The 17,440-nt window shown below is 50.3% G+C and overlaps 1 long non-coding RNA gene across 3 annotated transcripts; it reads right to left on the bottom strand.

Annotated features, from left to right (window-relative positions):
* Positions 1-9,472: 9,472 nt before the first annotated feature.
* Positions 9,473-15,322, bottom strand: LOC144591463 (uncharacterized). Of its 3 annotated transcripts, none has more exons than XR_013546853.1 (3): positions 15,187-15,322; positions 11,181-11,299; positions 9,473-9,603 (listed from the first exon to the last, which is right to left on the bottom strand). It is a non-coding gene; the product is annotated as an uncharacterized LOC144591463 (long non-coding RNA). The 3 variants fall into 3 exon arrangements; XR_013546854.1 differs by lacking the exon at positions 15,187-15,322 and adding an exon at positions 12,250-12,441; XR_013546855.1 differs by lacking the exon at positions 15,187-15,322 and adding an exon at positions 12,352-12,434.
* Between the last annotated feature and the right edge of the window lie 2,118 nt (positions 15,323-17,440).

Below are 17,440 nucleotides of genomic sequence, written 5' to 3' on the forward strand. Positions count from 1 at the left end.
ACCCTAACCCTAACCCTAACCCTAACCCTAACCCTAACCCTAACCCTAACCCTAACCCTAACCCTAACCCTAACCCTAACCCTAACCCTAACCCTAACCCTAACCCTAACCCTAACCCTAACCCTAACCCTAACCCTAACCCTAACCCTAACCCTAACCCTAACCCTAACCCTAACCCTAACCCTAACCCTAACCCTAACCCTAACCCTAACCCTAACCCTAACCCTAACCCTAACCCTAACCCTAACCCTAACCCTAACCCTAACCCTAACCCTAACCCTAACCCTAACCCTAACCCTAACCCTAACCCTAACCCTAACCCTAACCCTAACCCTAACCCTAACCCTAACCCTAACCCTAACCCTAACCCTAACCCTAACCCTAACCCTAACCCTAACCCTAACCCTAACCCTAACCCTAACCCTAACCCTAACCCTAACCCTAACCCTAACCCTAACCCTAACCCTAACCCTAACCCTAACCCTAACCCTAACCCTAACCCTAACCCTAACCCTAACCCTAACCCTAACCCTAACCCTAACCCTAACCCTAACCCTAACCCTAACCCTAACCCTAACCCTAACCCTAACCCTAACCCTAACCCTAACCCTAACCCTAACCCTAACCCTAACCCTAACCCTAACCCTAACCCTAACCCTAACCCTAACCCTAACCCTAACCCTAACCCTAACCCTAACCCTAACCCTAACCCTAACCCTAACCCTAACCCTAACCCTAACCCTAACCCTAACCCTAACCCTAACCCTAACCCTAACCCTAACCCTAACCCTAACCCTAACCCTAACCCTAACCCTAACCCTAACCCTAACCCTAACCCTAACCCTAACCCTAACCCTAACCCTAACCCTAACCCTAACCCTAACCCTAACCCTAACCCTAACCCTAACCCTAACCCTAACCCTAACCCTAACCCTAACCCTAACCCTAACCCTAACCCTAACCCTAACCCTAACCCTAACCCTAACCCTAACCCTAACCCTAACCCTAACCCTAACCCTAACCCTAACCCTAACCCTAACCCTAACCCTAACCCTAACCCTAACCCTAACCCTAACCCTAACCCTAACCCTAACCCTAACCCTAACCCTAACCCTAACCCTAACCCTAACCCTAACCCTAACCCTAACCCTAACCCTAACCCTAACCCTAACCCTAACCCTAACCCTAACCCTAACCCTAACCCTAACCCTAACCCTAACCCTAACCCTAACCCTAACCCTAACCCTAACCCTAACCCTAACCCTAACCCTAACCCTAACCCTAACCCTAACCCTAACCCTAACCCTAACCCTAACCCTAACCCTAACCCTAACCCTAACCCTAACCCTAACCCTAACCCTAACCCTAACCCTAACCCTAACCCTAACCCTAACCCTAACCCTAACCCTAACCCTAACCCTAACCCTAACCCTAACCCTAACCCTAACCCTAACCCTAACCCTAACCCTAACCCTAACCCTAACCCTAACCCTAACCCTAACCCTAACCCTAACCCTAACCCTAACCCTAACCCTAACCCTAACCCTAACCCTAACCCTAACCCTAACCCTAACCCTAACCCTAACCCTAACCCTAACCCTAACCCTAACCCTAACCCTAACCCTAACCCTAACCCTAACCCTAACCCTAACCCTAACCCTAACCCTAACCCTAACCCTAACCCTAACCCTAACCCTAACCCTAACCCTAACCCTAACCCTAACCCTAACCCTAACCCTAACCCTAACCCTAACCCTAACCCTAACCCTAACCCTAACCCTAACCCTAACCCTAACCCTAACCCTAACCCTAACCCTAACCCTAACCCTAACCCTAACCCTAACCCTAACCCTAACCCTAACCCTAACCCTAACCCTAACCCTAACCCTAACCCTAACCCTAACCCTAACCCTAACCCTAACCCTAACCCTAACCCTAACCCTAACCCTAACCCTAACCCTAACCCTAACCCTAACCCTAACCCTAACCCTAACCCTAACCCTAACCCTAACCCTAACCCTAACCCTAACCCTAACCCTAACCCTAACCCTAACCCTAACCCTAACCCTAACCCTAACCCTAACCCTAACCCTAACCCTAACCCTAACCCTAACCCTAACCCTAACCCTAACCCTAACCCTAACCCTAACCCTAACCCTAACCCTAACCCTAACCCTAACCCTAACCCTAACCCTAACCCTAACCCTAACCCTAACCCTAACCCTAACCCTAACCCTAACCCTAACCCTAACCCTAACCCTAACCCTAACCCTAACCCTAACCCTAACCCTAACCCTAACCCTAACCCTAACCCTAACCCTAACCCTAACCCTAACCCTAACCCTAACCCTAACCCTAACCCTAACCCTAACCCTAACCCTAACCCTAACCCTAACCCTAACCCTAACCCTAACCCTAACCCTAACCCTAACCCTAACCCTAACCCTAACCCTAACCCTAACCCTAACCCTAACCCTAACCCTAACCCTAACCCTAACCCTAACCCTAACCCTAACCCTAACCCTAACCCTAACCCTAACCCTAACCCTAACCCTAACCCTAACCCTAACCCTAACCCTAACCCTAACCCTAACCCTAACCCTAACCCTAACCCTAACCCTAACCCTAACCCTAACCCTAACCCTAACCCTAACCCTAACCCTAACCCTAACCCTAACCCTAACCCTAACCCTAACCCTAACCCTAACCCTAACCCTAACCCTAACCCTAACCCTAACCCTAACCCTAACCCTAACCCTAACCCTAACCCTAACCCTAACCCTAACCCTAACCCTAACCCTAACCCTAACCCTAACCCTAACCCTAACCCTAACCCTAACCCTAACCCTAACCCTAACCCTAACCCTAACCCTAACCCTAACCCTAACCCTAACCCTAACCCTAACCCTAACCCTAACCCTAACCCTAACCCTAACCCTAACCCTAACCCTAACCCTAACCCTAACCCTAACCCTAACCCTAACCCTAACCCTAACCCTAACCCTAACCCTAACCCTAACCCTAACCCTAACCCTAACCCTAACCCTAACCCTAACCCTAACCCTAACCCTAACCCTAACCCTAACCCTAACCCTAACCCTAACCCTAACCCTAACCCTAACCCTAACCCTAACCCTAACCCTAACCCTAACCCTAACCCTAACCCTAACCCTAACCCTAACCCTAACCCTAACCCTAACCCTAACCCTAACCCTAACCCTAACCCTAACCCTAACCCTAACCCTAACCCTAACCCTAACCCTAACCCTAACCCTAACCCTAACCCTAACCCTAACCCTAACCCTAACCCTAACCCTAACCCTAACCCTAACCCTAACCCTAACCCTAACCCTAACCCTAACCCTAACCCTAACCCTAACCCTAACCCTAACCCTAACCCTAACCCTAACCCTAACCCTAACCCTAACCCTAACCCTAACCCTAACCCTAACCCTAACCCTAACCCTAACCCTAACCCTAACCCTAACCCTAACCCTAACCCTAACCCTAACCCTAACCCTAACCCTAACCCTAACCCTAACCCTAACCCTAACCCTAACCCTAACCCTAACCCTAACCCTAACCCTAACCCTAACCCTAACCCTAACCCTAACCCTAACCCTAACCCTAACCCTAACCCTAACCCTAACCCTAACCCTAACCCTAACCCTAACCCTAACCCTAACCCTAACCCTAACCCTAACCCTAACCCTAACCCTAACCCTAACCCTAACCCTAACCCTAACCCTAACCCTAACCCTAACCCTAACCCTAACCCTAACCCTAACCCTAACCCTAACCCTAACCCTAACCCTAACCCTAACCCTAACCCTAACCCTAACCCTAACCCTAACCCTAACCCTAACCCTAACCCTAACCCTAACCCTAACCCTAACCCTAACCCTAACCCTAACCCTAACCCTAACCCTAACCCTAACCCTAACCCTAACCCTAACCCTAACCCTAACCCTAACCCTAACCCTAACCCTAACCCTAACCCTAACCCTAACCCTAACCCTAACCCTAACCCTAACCCTAACCCTAACCCTAACCCTAACCCTAACCCTAACCCTAACCCTAACCCTAACCCTAACCCTAACCCTAACCCTAACCCTAACCCTAACCCTAACCCTAACCCTAACCCTAACCCTAACCCTAACCCTAACCCTAACCCTAACCCTAACCCTAACCCTAACCCTAACCCTAACCCTAACCCTAACCCTAACCCTAACCCTAACCCTAACCCTAACCCTAACCCTAACCCTAACCCTAACCCTAACCCTAACCCTAACCCTAACCCTAACCCTAACCCTAACCCTAACCCTAACCCTAACCCTAACCCTAACCCTAACCCTAACCCTAACCCTAACCCTAACCCTAACCCTAACCCTAACCCTAACCCTAACCCTAACCCTAACCCTAACCCTAACCCTAACCCTAACCCTAACCCTAACCCTAACCCTAACCCTAACCCTAACCCTAACCCTAACCCTAACCCTAACCCTAACCCTAACCCTAACCCTAACCCTAACCCTAACCCTAACCCTAACCCTAACCCTAACCCTAACCCTAACCCTAACCCTAACCCTAACCCTAACCCTAACCCTAACCCTAACCCTAACCCTAACCCTAACCCTAACCCTAACCCTAACCCTAACCCTAACCCTAACCCTAACCCTAACCCTAACCCTAACCCTAACCCTAACCCTAACCCTAACCCTAACCCTAACCCTAACCCTAACCCTAACCCTAACCCTAACCCTAACCCTAACCCTAACCCTAACCCTAACCCTAACCCTAACCCTAACCCTAACCCTAACCCTAACCCTAACCCTAACCCTAACCCTAACCCTAACCCTAACCCTAACCCTAACCCTAACCCTAACCCTAACCCTAACCCTAACCCTAACCCTAACCCTAACCCTAACCCTAACCCTAACCCTAACCCTAACCCTAACCCTAACCCTAACCCTAACCCTAACCCTAACCCTAACCCTAACCCTAACCCTAACCCTAACCCTAACCCTAACCCTAACCCTAACCCTAACCCTAACCCTAACCCTAACCCTAACCCTAACCCTAACCCTAACCCTAACCCTAACCCTAACCCTAACCCTAACCCTAACCCTAACCCTAACCCTAACCCTAACCCTAACCCTAACCCTAACCCTAACCCTAACCCTAACCCTAACCCTAACCCTAACCCTAACCCTAACCCTAACCCTAACCCTAACCCTAACCCTAACCCTAACCCTAACCCTAACCCTAACCCTAACCCTAACCCTAACCCTAACCCTAACCCTAACCCTAACCCTAACCCTAACCCTAACCCTAACCCTAACCCTAACCCTAACCCTAACCCTAACCCTAACCCTAACCCTAACCCTAACCCTAACCCTAACCCTAACCCTAACCCTAACCCTAACCCTAACCCTAACCCTAACCCTAACCCTAACCCTAACCCTAACCCTAACCCTAACCCTAACCCTAACCCTAACCCTAACCCTAACCCTAACCCTAACCCTAACCCTAACCCTAACCCTAACCCTAACCCTAACCCTAACCCTAACCCTAACCCTAACCCTAACCCTAACCCTAACCCTAACCCTAACCCTAACCCTAACCCTAACCCTAACCCTAACCCTAACCCTAACCCTAACCCTAACCCTAACCCTAACCCTAACCCTAACCCTAACCCTAACCCTAACCCTAACCCTAACCCTAACCCTAACCCTAACCCTAACCCTAACCCTAACCCTAACCCTAACCCTAACCCTAACCCTAACCCTAACCCTAACCCTAACCCTAACCCTAACCCTAACCCTAACCCTAACCCTAACCCTAACCCTAACCCTAACCCTAACCCTAACCCTAACCCTAACCCTAACCCTAACCCTAACCCTAACCCTAACCCTAACCCTAACCCTAACCCTAACCCTAACCCTAACCCTAACCCTAACCCTAACCCTAACCCTAACCCTAACCCTAACCCTAACCCTAACCCTAACCCTAACCCTAACCCTAACCCTAACCCTAACCCTAACCCTAACCCTAACCCTAACCCTAACCCTAACCCTAACCCTAACCCTAACCCTAACCCTAACCCTAACCCTAACCCTAACCCTAACCCTAACCCTAACCCTAACCCTAACCCTAACCCTAACCCTAACCCTAACCCTAACCCTAACCCTAACCCTAACCCTAACCCTAACCCTAACCCTAACCCTAACCCTAACCCTAACCCTAACCCTAACCCTAACCCTAACCCTAACCCTAACCCTAACCCTAACCCTAACCCTAACCCTAACCCTAACCCTAACCCTAACCCTAACCCTAACCCTAACCCTAACCCTAACCCTAACCCTAACCCTAACCCTAACCCTAACCCTAACCCTAACCCTAACCCTAACCCTAACCCTAACCCTAACCCTAACCCTAACCCTAACCCTAACCCTAACCCTAACCCTAACCCTAACCCTAACCCTAACCCTAACCCTAACCCTAACCCTAACCCTAACCCTAACCCTAACCCTAACCCTAACCCTAACCCTAACCCTAACCCTAACCCTAACCCTAACCCTAACCCTAACCCTAACCCTAACCCTAACCCTAACCCTAACCCTAACCCTAACCCTAACCCTAACCCTAACCCTAACCCTAACCCTAACCCTAACCCTAACCCTAACCCTAACCCTAACCCTAACCCTAACCCTAACCCTAACCCTAACCCTAACCCTAACCCTAACCCTAACCCTAACCCTAACCCTAACCCTAACCCTAACCCTAACCCTAACCCTAACCCTAACCCTAACCCTAACCCTAACCCTAACCCTAACCCTAACCCTAACCCTAACCCTAACCCTAACCCTAACCCTAACCCTAACCCTAACCCTAACCCTAACCCTAACCCTAACCCTAACCCTAACCCTAACCCTAACCCTAACCCTAACCCTAACCCTAACCCTAACCCTAACCCTAACCCTAACCCTAACCCTAACCCTAACCCTAACCCTAACCCTAACCCTAACCCTAACCCTAACCCTAACCCTAACCCTAACCCTAACCCTAACCCTAACCCTAACCCTAACCCTAACCCTAACCCTAACCCTAACCCTAACCCTAACCCTAACCCTAACCCTAACCCTAACCCTAACCCTAACCCTAACCCTAACCCTAACCCTAACCCTAACCCTAACCCTAACCCTAACCCTAACCCTAACCCTAACCCTAACCCTAACCCTAACCCTAACCCTAACCCTAACCCTAACCCTAACCCTAACCCTAACCCTAACCCTAACCCTAACCCTAACCCTAACCCTAACCCTAACCCTAACCCTAACCCTAACCCTAACCCTAACCCTAACCCTAACCCTAACCCTAACCCTAACCCTAACCCTAACCCTAACCCTAACCCTAACCCTAACCCTAACCCTAACCCTAACCCTAACCCTAACCCTAACCCTAACCCTAACCCTAACCCTAACCCTAACCCTAACCCTAACCCTAACCCTAACCCTAACCCTAACCCTAACCCTAACCCTAACCCTAACCCTAACCCTAACCCTAACCCTAACCCTAACCCTAACCCTAACCCTAACCCTAACCCTAACCCTAACCCTAACCCTAACCCTAACCCTAACCCTAACCCTAACCCTAACCCTAACCCTAACCCTAACCCTAACCCTAACCCTAACCCTAACCCTAACCCTAACCCTAACCCTAACCCTAACCCTAACCCTAACCCTAACCCTAACCCTAACCCTAACCCTAACCCTAACCCTAACCCTAACCCTAACCCTAACCCTAACCCTAACCCTAACCCTAACCCTAACCCTAACCCTAACCCTAACCCTAACCCTAACCCTAACCCTAACCCTAACCCTAACCCTAACCCTAACCCTAACCCTAACCCTAACCCTAACCCTAACCCTAACCCTAACCCTAACCCTAACCCTAACCCTAACCCTAACCCTAACCCTAACCCTAACCCTAACCCTAACCCTAACCCTAACCCTAACCCTAACCCTAACCCTAACCCTAACCCTAACCCTAACCCTAACCCTAACCCTAACCCTAACCCTAACCCTAACCCTAACCCTAACCCTAACCCTAACCCTAACCCTAACCCTAACCCTAACCCTAACCCTAACCCTAACCCTAACCCTAACCCTAACCCTAACCCTAACCCTAACCCTAACCCTAACCCTAACCCTAACCCTAACCCTAACCCTAACCCTAACCCTAACCCTAACCCTAACCCTAACCCTAACCCTAACCCTAACCCTAACCCTAACCCTAACCCTAACCCTAACCCTAACCCTAACCCTAACCCTAACCCTAACCCTAACCCTAACCCTAACCCTAACCCTAACCCTAACCCTAACCCTAACCCTAACCCTAACCCTAACCCTAACCCTAACCCTAACCCTAACCCTAACCCTAACCCTAACCCTAACCCTAACCCTAACCCTAACCCTAACCCTAACCCTAACCCTAACCCTAACCCTAACCCTAACCCTAACCCTAACCCTAACCCTAACCCTAACCCTAACCCTAACCCTAACCCTAACCCTAACCCTAACCCTAACCCTAACCCTAACCCTAACCCTAACCCTAACCCTAACCCTAACCCTAACCCTAACCCTAACCCTAACCCTAACCCTAACCCTAACCCTAACCCTAACCCTAACCCTAACCCTAACCCTAACCCTAACCCTAACCCTAACCCTAACCCTAACCCTAACCCTAACCCTAACCCTAACCAAAACTCCCCACCGACCAGTAGTAGTTATTGATTTTTCCCTGATGAAGCTACAGCAAGAGCGAAACTGGAGGCTTGTCCAAGTCCAAAAACTAGCCACCAAAGTCTTTTTCAAACCCACAGACACCCACACCCTTTTACACACCACGAGCCACCACCCAAAACACACCTTTAGGGGTATTGTCAAGTCACAACTGACACGCTTTCACCGGATATGCACCAGGGAGGAGGACTTTGCCCAGGCCACCACCACCCTTTTCACCGCTCTCAGGCAGAGGGGGTACTGCAGACGTAGATTAAGACACATTAAGGCAGACTTCCTAAAAGGCACGCAAGGACCCAGACCCAGGCCAGGCTTGACACGCAACTTGCCACTAATAACAGGGTACGGTAGCATGGCCGTCCAGGCCCACAAAATAGTCAAGGGCCGCTTTGAACAATTCCAAAGAGGATTTGTCACACTGCAGGGATACAAAGCAATGTCAGCGTTCAAGAGGGCTAAAAACCTGAAGGATATCTTGGTCAGTACTAGCCTCCAAACGAGCTCAGGCTGCGGTCAAAGGCAATGTAGGGCCTGCATTCACTTGACAATAGCCAAAAACATAGGGAACACTGTGACGGGAAAGAGAAAGCAGATAGCACAGAGAATAACCTGCGAGCAAAAGAATGTAGTGTATGCAATTAAATGTAAGCAGTGCCACTTACTGTACATTGGCGAAACAGGCAACAGCCTCAGAGTCAGACTGACAGGACACATCAGCAACATCACGAGGGGAGACCAGTCCGTCCCCATTAGCAGACACTTCCAACAGCACGGGGTCCAGTCCCTTGAGATCATGGGTCTGGAAACAAACGTAAATTGGTCAACCGGGCGTAGGAAGAGGGCAGAGAGGCTATGGATCAAAGCGTTACAGACGAAAGAACCCAATGGCCTGAACCTAGCATAAACTCAAACTTAGGGTGGAACCTGACTGACTCCTAAAAATCGACAGAAGGGCAAGTTAAAAGGCGAACAGATTTGGACAAGGGTGATGAGACCGTGGGCCAGACTAAAGTGGCAGTATATGGCGAAAAGGAATCTCCAGGGGGAGATCATTAAGCGCCAGAGGGCATTTTGGCCTACTGTCCGACAAATCACAACCTAACCTATGCAGTGACACGGGCCTCATCACCCGGGCAAATCAAAATCGCAGGAGTGGCCGGCCACACAAAAGATTCAAAGAGTCAGGAGGGGGAAACCTAATCCACGGGGAAATATGGTATTAAGATACCAACCTAAATAGCGTTGACAAGAATAATTACAGACACAGACTTATACATCCCTCTAAACAGGCAGGATGCAAACATATGGTTGGACAGGAGAGGGCAGTCACAGCATGAAGGGACATTAATACACAACTAAAGTGACCATCTCTGCAAGCTGGGGATGCTGTTTCAGATAAGATTACAAGGAGAAAGGATTATAATATGATTACAACTCTCAACACTCACCCCAACAAGAATGGCAATACCCTCCCACCCTCATCCCAGATCACCCCAAACGACCCAAAAGACCCTTGACACCTATACCCCTACCTCACAAGGATAGATGATACCCTCCACCCTCACCCCAGAGGGGTTCCCTATGCTCCCTTCCCCACCCATAAACCTAACCCTAACACCAGACTACACCAGACCACCCCAAACAGTCCTCAAAAAACCCTAGGCACCCACCCTCAAACCGCAGCAAGTTAGGCGGCACCCTCCATCCTCACGCCAGAGATGGCCCCTGTGCCCACCCCCCAAACCTAACCCTAACAGCGGACTGCACTGGATCACCCCAAACAGTCCCCAAAAGACCCTTGGCACCTACCCTCAACTCAACAAGGATAGGCTATAACCCCCACCCCCAGAAACTAACCGTAACATCGGGTTGCATAGGCCCTCCCCAAACAACCCAAAAGACCCCCAAAAGAGGATCTTAAACCTTTGTAAATAGATGATTCAACCTGCATCAGAGGACCCCTTAGACCCAGAGACCCCCCATCACACCCGGAACACAGCTAGCTCCCCCAGAAAAGATGGACTATTGAAGGGAGCGATAGGACCCTTACACACTCACAACACGATGCCCACTCCCACCTCAGCCACAAACCCCCCCCCCCCCCATCACACAATGGCCACAGACCAGGTATGGGTTTGCAAAGCACACTCACTCACAACAAAGATTGCAGAACATGATAATAGACAGGAGGCCAGAGGAATGCAGAAAACATTAACAGCAGATCAAAAAGCAGGAGGCCAGGAACACAACCAAAGAACACAAAGAAGTGGACCGACGAATTGAGACAAAGAATAGGTATGACATCAGCAGTCCCAACCAAAGTGACCGGTCCTAAGACAACACATGGGAGGAATAAACCCAGTACTTTCAACCCACCCTTTATAAACCACACACCGACCAGAAGTAGATCTCTTTCCCTGATGAAGCTACAGCGATAGCGAAACTGGAAAAGTCGTTGCCCAGTCGGGAAGAGTTCGGCAAGCGGTCCCCGCAAGCTGGAAAGAAAACCAAAGACTTGGTGAGCACCTTGGTGTTAACCTTACGCAGCTAGAAATAATTGATGTAAAGAATTGATGTTTATAGTTTACTGCACTAGCATTACAGTACAGTTTATTACAGTATAAGTTTTCTCCACACTGTACTAACCAAACCAGAAATGAGTAATAGCATGCAGATGTTAGGGGGGGCAGAGTTTAACAATGGGAATCTCGACCAGCACAGGAATCAATCGAGACCGAGGGATTCCTTTGCAGTCGCTGTTCGAGTAATTTATAAAATGGCCCAGACTCTACACCATCTGAGGGTTCTGCAAGAGCAGAGCCAACCTCCTAGAGGTATCAGGAGACAGGCGAGGATATTGACACACTTTATAAAACCGGCTAATCCCACCCAGGCAACATTACAAAAATTGGCCTCTAATGCTGACACCTGGGCAGAACAAACACGACAAATTTTGGTGGAACATTACCAAAACAGCTTGTATGATCTGGACAAAGTGTACCTGGAGGGCGAACCGACCAATCGGGTCCAGGAGGCGGTCGCCAAAGCCTTAATTTGGAACAAGAAAAATTTGGGGGATAAATTTAAAATCCGAATTGAGGATTTGAGAGAACGAGTCTTGGGCCTAACCTCAGAGACGGGACTGAGACAGAGAGGCAGCCTGCGGGAGTCCCAGCCCCGCAGGCACACCGCCGCAACTTCCAATGTTGCGGTACACATACCGCAGGCGTTGTTTGCTGTTTCGCAGGAGAGCCGGATCGACCGACCCCAGGCCGAATGGACGACCGCCCGGACGGCGCCCCGACCCGCTCCTGCTCCCCGCAGCCCCGACATTACTCCCCCCACCACCCCGGTGCGCCCACCCATCAGCCCCGAGATCGTAGTGTTGCGGCGGCTGGACCTCCTGGCGCAGGCCGGCTCCCCGCCACTCGACCCCCAGGCCCACCTCCAGTGGGACAGCGCGGTCCGATCAGAGGACTGGACATGTTGCCCGAGCACCGAATCACCCAGCACGTCAGCCCCGATCCACCGGGGCCCCGACACTCACGCCCAGTTGCCCCGTAGACCACGGGTACAGCGGAGACCTTCCCGGGGTGAGACCGAATCGAACGCGCAGCCTGCAGGGCCTCAGCCCGGAAATGACGTCACTGCCCCGTTGCAACAGGCAACCTTGTCCCCCCCGACAGTTCCCTCCCGCCCGACAGTTCCCTCTCCCCCACCGGCTCCTTCCACATCCACACACAGGGTCCCATCACCCAGGGAGAGACCAGCACGCAGGACCTGCACACAACAGCATAGGGTCCCCACGGCCCCGACCACCGACACAGTGAGGGACTCACAGGACGACTTCCAGCAGCACACACAGGGAGGTCCGGTAAATAACAGGCAGAGACAGGCTGAAGTAACTAGGCATCTCAATTCAAAACAGAAGAATGTAACCTGGAAACTCCAGCCCAGTAAGCCCGTTTTAATAATTGGAGATTCCAACATTTCTAGGATCCCAAAATGTCCCAACGACAACACACAATTGGACAGCTATCCAGGAGCCAAATTTATACATGGCACTGCCATCCTCGAGAAATTAGGGGAATGCCCAGAAACTCAGAAAGTGGTTCTTTCAATGGGCATCAATAATCGGACACAAAGACCACTGACGGCCATCAAACAACTCCAAGCACTAGTAAAGATGGCCAGTCGTAAATTCCCTAATGCTAGCATATGGGTCCCGGTCATCAACTTCAGCCAGTCTCTCCCAGCACCAGAGCAGGCAACACTCAGGCAGCTCAACGACCACATACAGACCAAGAGGCACATACCCGCTCTCCCTCCCGGCCAGTTCAGAGTAGGCCCAGATCACATTCACTGGACAGAGAACACGGCCCGAGCCATGATCCGAGAGTGGATGAAGTCTTTAAACTAATGGGGACACCATGCCAAGAGAGGCAGGGCCTACAATTAGGTAAAACCATCATCAACCTTTCCCAGACATTCACCCTCACCAAAATCCAAGAGAGAGTATTGAACAGGGGCCTCACCTTCGTCCCTACTCCAAAATCGCACAAAGAACAAGTACAGGGGGACCTGTTTAGATTCTATCGAGCCATCATGTTAATACACCACTTTTGTGACGTGGAGTCGGGGGAAAGATTACCCTTCACCCCACGCACAGGATGGACCCCAGATGAGGACCAGGTCCCTAGAGAGATCACAGAATTCATGACAGAAACAGCATCTGCCATCAGGGACATGCCCATGACAAAGGATAGGCCCAATCTCACTAGAAAAGAGAGGGAGGCCATGGCAGAACTGAGGGACAACAATGAGATAGTGATCAAACCAGCAGACAAGGGGAGCAGTATCGTCATCATGGACAGACAACAGTACCTGTTCGAGGCGCACAGACAACTGAACAAGGTAGAACACTACACCAAGTTAGATGAGCCTATATATAGAGAAACACAAGAGGAAATAGGGGAAATCTTGGAGGAGCTTAGGACGTCAGGATACATCCGACAGAAACAAGTAGAATACCTAACAGGAGCACAACCCAGGGCGAGGAAATTCTACATGCTCCCAAAGATACACAAAAACCCAGACACGTGGACGGTGCCTGGAGAAATACCTCCAGGTAGGCCCATTGTGTCAGACTGCAGTAGCGAATCCTACGGGGTAGCAGAATACATTGACCACTATCTCAATCCACTGGCACAGCAACACCCCAGCTACATTAAAGACACCTACCACTTCACTCGAATAGTCAACTCCCTTAGCATACCACCCGATGCGATACTCTTTACCATGGATGTGGAAAGCCTGTACACAAACATAGAGACAGACAGGGGGATAGAGGCGGTTAAAAACACCCTGCAGAGAAATCCTGACCTGGAGAGACCAGACGAGGCCTTAGTCAAATTACTTTACCTGGGATTGACAAAGAACGATTTTGAATTTAACGGGGAGTTCTACCTACAAGTTAAAGGGACGGCAATGGGGAAGAAGTTTGCCCCGGCTTATGCCAACATATACATGGCAGAGTGGGAAGAGACGGCCTTCCTGAAATGCCCCAAGCGCCCCATGTGCTACTACAGGTTCTTAGATGACATCTGGGGAGTGTGGACACACTCAGAAGGGGAGTTAGAGGGGTTCATCGACATACTTAATGCCCACCACCCTTCCATCAAAATTAAAGCTTTGACAAGCAGGGAGAGGGTAGACTTCCTCGACACTACAGTCTTTAAACTACCGTCAGCTGACGACCAAGTCCAAAAACTAGCCACCAAAGTCTTTTTCAAACCCACAGACACCCACACCCTTTTACACACCACGAGCCACCACCCAAAACACACCTTTAGGGGTATTGTCAAGTCACAACTGACACGCTTTCACCGGATATGCACCAGGGAGGAGGACTTTGCCCAGGCCACCACCACCCTTTTCACCGCTCTCAGGCAGAGGGGGTACTGCAGACGTAGATTAAGACACATTAAGGCAGACTTCCTAAAAGGCACGCAAGGACCCAGACCCAGGCCAGGCTTGACACGCAACTTGCCACTAATAACAGGGTACGGTAGCATGGCCGTCCAGGCCCACAAAATAGTCAAGGGCCGCTTTGAACAATTCCAAAGAGGATTTGTCACACTGCAGGGATACAAAGCAATGTCAGCGTTCAAGAGGGCTAAAAACCTGAAGGATATCTTGGTCAGTACTAGCCTCCAAACGAGCTCAGGCTGCGGTCAAAGGCAATGTAGGGCCTGCATTCACTTGACAATAGCCAAAAACATAGGGAACACTGTGACGGGAAAGAGAAAGCAGATAGCACAGAGAATAACCTGCGAGCAAAAGAATGTAGTGTATGCAATTAAATGTAAGCAGTGCCACTTACTGTACATTGGCGAAACAGGCAACAGCCTCAGAGTCAGACTGACAGGACACATCAGCAACATCACGAGGGGAGACCAGTCCGTCCCCATTAGCAGACACTTCCAACAGCACGGGGTCCAGTCCCTTGAGATCATGGGTCTGGAAACAAACGTAAATTGGTCAACCGGGCGTAGGAAGAGGGCAGAGAGGCTATGGATCAAAGCGTTACAGACGAAAGAACCCAATGGCCTGAACCTAGCATAAACTCAAACTTAGGGTGGAACCTGACTGACTCCTAAAAATCGACAGAAGGGCAAGTTAAAAGGCGAACAGATTTGGACAAGGGTGATGAGACCGTGGGCCAGACTAAAGTGGCAGTATATGGCGAAAAGGAATCTCCAGGGGGAGATCATTAAGCGCCAGAGGGCATTTTGGCCTACTGTCCGACAAATCACAACCTAACCCTAACCCTAACCCTAACCCTAACCCTAACCCTAACCCTAACCCTAACCCTAACCCTAACCCTAACCCTAACCCTAACCCTAACCCTAACCCTAACCCTAACCCTAACCCTAACCCTAACCCTAACCCTAACCCTAACCCTAACCCTAACCCTAACCCTAACCCTAACCCTAACCCTAACCCTAACCCTAACCCTAACCCTAACCCTAACCCTAACCCTAACCCTAACCCTAACCCTAACCCTAACCCTAACCCTAACCCTAACCCTAACCCTAACCCTAACCCTAACCCTAACCCTAACCCTAACCCTAACCCTAACCCTAACCCTAACCCTAACCCTAACCCTAACCCTAACCCTAACCCTAACCCTAACCCTAACCCTAACCCTAACCCTAACCCTAACCCTAACCCTAACCCTAACCCTAACCCTAACCCTAACCCTAACCCTAACCCTAACCCTAACCCTAACCCTAACCCTAACCCTAACCCTAACCCTAACCCTAACCCTAACCCTAACCCTAACCCTAACCCTAACCCTAACCCTAACCCTAACCCTAACCCTAACCCTAACCCTAACCCTAACCCTAACCCTAACCCTAACCCTAACCCTAACCCTAACCCTAACCCTAACCCTAACCCTAACCCTAACCCTAACCCTAACCCTAACCCTAACCCTAACCCTAACCCTAACCCTAACCCTAACCCTAACCCTAACCCTAACCCTAACCCTAACCCTAACCCTAACCCTAACCCTAACCCTAACCCTAACCCTAACCCTAACCCTAACCCTAACCCTAACCCTAACCCTAACCCTAACCCTAACCCTAACCCTAACCCTAACCCTAACCCTAACCCTAACCCTAACCCTAACCCTAACCCTAACCCTAACCCTAACCCTAACCCTAACCCTAACCCTAACCCTAACCCTAACCCTAACCCTAACCCTAACCCTAACCCTAACCCTAACCCTAACCCTAACCCTAACCCTAACCCTAACCCTAACCCTAACCCTAACCCTAACCCTAACCCTAACCCTAACCCTAACCCTAACCCTAACCCTAACCCTAACCCTAACCCTAACCCTAACCCTAACCCTAACCCTAACCCTAACCCTAACCCTAACCCTAACCCTAACCCTAACCCTAACCCTAACCCTAACCCTAACCCTAACCCTAACCCTAACCCTAACCCTAACCCTAACCCTAACCCTAACCCTAACCCTAACCCTAACCCTAACCCTAACCCTAACCCTAACCCTAACCCTAACCCTAACCCTAACCCTAACCCTAACCCTAACCCTAACCCTAACCCTAACCCTAACCCTAACCCTAACCCTAACCCTAACCCTAACCCTAACCCTAACCCTAACCCTAACCCTAACCCTAACCCTAACCCTAACCCTAACCCTAACCCTAACCCTAACCCTAACCCTAACCCTAACCCTAACCCTAACCCTAACCCTAACCCTAACCCTAACCCTAACCCTAACCCTAACCCTAACCCTAACCCTAACCCTAACCCTAACCCTAACCCTAACCCTAACCCTAACCCTAACCCTAACCCTAACCCTAACCCTAACCCTAACCCTAACCCTAACCCTAACCCTAACCCTAACCCTAACCCTAACCCTAACCCTAACCCTAACCCTAACCCTAACCCTAACCCTAACCCTAACCCTAACCCTAACCCTAACCCTAACCCTAACCCTAACCCTAACCCTAACCCTAACCCTAACCCTAACCCTAACCCTAACCCTAACCCTAACCCTAACCCTAACCCTAACCCTAACCCTAACCCTAACCCTAACCCTAACC

This window comes from Rhinoraja longicauda, unplaced genomic scaffold, assembly GCF_053455715.1.
Source record: "Rhinoraja longicauda isolate Sanriku21f unplaced genomic scaffold, sRhiLon1.1 Scf001053, whole genome shotgun sequence".
Lineage (NCBI taxonomy): Eukaryota > Metazoa > Chordata > Chondrichthyes > Rajiformes > Arhynchobatidae > Rhinoraja > Rhinoraja longicauda.